The following is a 2,908-nucleotide window of genomic DNA, read 5'->3' on the forward strand; positions in this document are numbered from 1 at the left end:
GCGCTGGAGAGCAGAAGCCGCAAAAGTCCAGCCCCCGATGGCAGAAAGTGAAATGACAATGCTTTTTGTACAATCTCTAAAAGATCCCACATACTATGAGAGAATGTTAAGCGTCATCGGACAGAAGTTTTCTGAAGTCATCAGGATGGGGGATTTCATTGAAGAAGGAATTAAAACAGGGAGAGTTACAAATCTTGCGGCTTTGCAGGCTACAAGTAAGGCTATTCAGGTAGATCCTTCTAAGAAGAAGAGAGACGGAGTGTCCCCGGTCATGGCCATCCAAGATCGAAGACCAACCCAAAAATTAACCCACCAATATCCTTCACCCCAACCTTCACACTACAGCCAATACACCCAAACACCTCAGCCTTATTACCAACCTCCACCTACTCCCCTTCCTGTTTACCATACTCAACCTGCATACTACTCACCTCGAGCCCCTTCCTATCAAAACCCATCACAATACCAGCCAACCTACTCACCACAACCCCAGTACCATTCACCAAACCCGCCACAAAACACACCCAGACCGCGCCCAAATGTCGAAAGAAAACCGATCAAGACTTACACACCGTTAGCCGAACCCTTAGCCCAACTGTACGAGAGGTTGAAAATGGCAGGGATACTCCAACCGATTCAGGAAAGGATTCCTAATCCCCTACCTGGATGGTATGACGAGACCAAACATTGTGCGTATCATTCGGGAGTTGCTGGGCATGATACCGGAAATTGCTTTGCTCTCAAGGACAGAGTTGAATCATTGATCAAGGAAGGGTCATACAGCTTAAGGAAGCTCCCCCGAATATAAACAACAATCCGCTGCCGAATCACGGCGATGCAAATGTGCACATAGGAGTGCTCTAGCGAAAATACTGAATGAAGCCTATGTTCCGCCCGAGACTTCCAGCGAGAAACTGTCAGCTATGGTGGGGGAAATCCTTGAAACCCACCGAGTCTCTTTTCATGATGACGAGTTGCCACCTGAAGGTCTGGAGCATAACAAAGCATTGAACATCACCATCAGATGCAGGGATAAGTTCATCTCCAAAGTACTGATTGACGGAGGTTCAGCTGTGAATATATGTCCTATCACTACTCTACGAGCCTTAGGGTTTGATGTCGGGAAACTTCGGGGCAGTCAGGTGAGAGTCAAAGGTTTTGACGGAGCCCAAAGTGGTGTCGTTGGAGAGATCGATTTAGCTTTGGAAGTTGGGCCTGTAGAGTTCGTGGTGGAGTTCCAGGTAATGGATATATCTACTAGTTACAATCTCCTGATAGGGAGACCATGGATCCACATGGCTGGCGCGGTTCCCTCCACTTTGCATCAGAGTCTAAAGTTTGTTTGGAATCATCAAGAAGTAGTGATCCATGGAGAAGGCAACAATCCCCTCTACCCGGAAAGCTCAGTTCCTCCTATTGAAAGTGTAGAAAGGCTAGACGGATCTGTTTTCCATATCAAGGAGAATGTGTGCGCTGCTCAAGCGGAAAAGGTGAAATTGCCACAGGTACTTATGATGGTGGCGTGGGAGATGCTGAAGAATGGTTTCCGACCCGGTCAAGGCCTCGGTTTGAACTCGAATGGAATTGTGGAACCAATTCAACTGCCCGGGCACAAATATACTTTCGGTCTCGGATATGAGCCCACCCCCGAAGAGACTGCGTTGGCTAGTCTCAAAAGAAGAAGTGACGTTCCCTTGCCAAAGCCTGTTCCTCTCCTGAATCAGTCATTTCTCAAAGCATCCGCTGCCCAAGCATCAGAGGAAATACTTGAAGACAGCCTCCTGGAAAGTTTTAAGAACTTATTCATCACCGAGGAGGAAGCTGAATGCAACATGATTTCGGATGGGTGTTCTGAAGACCCGACTATCTGGGATGCAGAGCCTGGATGTCGTTTGAACAATTGGACTTGTACCCCGCCCCCGTTTCTCCGGGAGTCTTGGTAGACAAATTGTATTCAGTATTTAATGAAACAAACACGATTCGAAATTGAGGCCTGAATCGTGCCTATGCTTTTGTTATTTTGCCTCCAAACTTTTTGAAAGATCAAATGCAAATTTCAAGCCATGCTTTTATTTATATTTTCCGTCTTTGTTTAATTAATTTTTCTTTTATTTTTTCAGCAATCAAATTAATAAATCTGCCGATACTGTGAATGTGACACATAATGAAACGAGCAAGCCCGTAGGAAATGCCGAGCAAGACTCTGAAGAATATGGAGGGGATATGGAACCTGAAGGATTAACTAAGGATTTTGAATATTTTGAAAATAAGCCAAAACCAAATTTGGATGAAACGGAAATCATAATTTTGGGTAATTCAAAAATCATGATGGAAGTAAGAATCAGTGTCCACTTGACCCCGTCGCAGAGGGAAGAATTGATCAACCTGTTGAAGGAATATATAGATGTGTTCGCCTGGTCTTACGATGATATGCCCGGATTAAGCACTGACATTGTTTCGCATAAGTTGTCTCTTGATCCATCCTGTCCTCCGGTAAAGCAAAAGAAGAGAAACATTAAATCGGATTTGAGCTTAAAAATCAAGGAAGAGATCTCCAAACAGTTTGATGCAAAGGTCATTCGAACTACGATGTACCCCACTTGGCTAGCCAATATCGTACCCGTGCCAAAGAAGGATGGCAAAGTTAGAGTATGCGTGGATTATCGGGATCTCAACAAGGCCAGCACGAAAGATGACTTTCCCCTCTCAAATATCCATATGCTCATTAATAATTGTGCGAAGCATGAGTTGCAGTCCTTCGTTGACTGCTACGCGGGATATCACCAAATCCTAATGGATGAGGAAGATGCTAAGAAGACAGCATTCATCACACCTTGAGGAGTGTACTATTATCGGGTGATGCCTTTCGGGCTCAAAAACACAGGTGCTACCTACATGAGAGCCATGA

This window comes from Lycium barbarum, chromosome 12 (assembly GCF_019175385.1).
Source record: "Lycium barbarum isolate Lr01 chromosome 12, ASM1917538v2, whole genome shotgun sequence".
NCBI lineage: Eukaryota > Viridiplantae > Streptophyta > Magnoliopsida > Solanales > Solanaceae > Lycium > Lycium barbarum.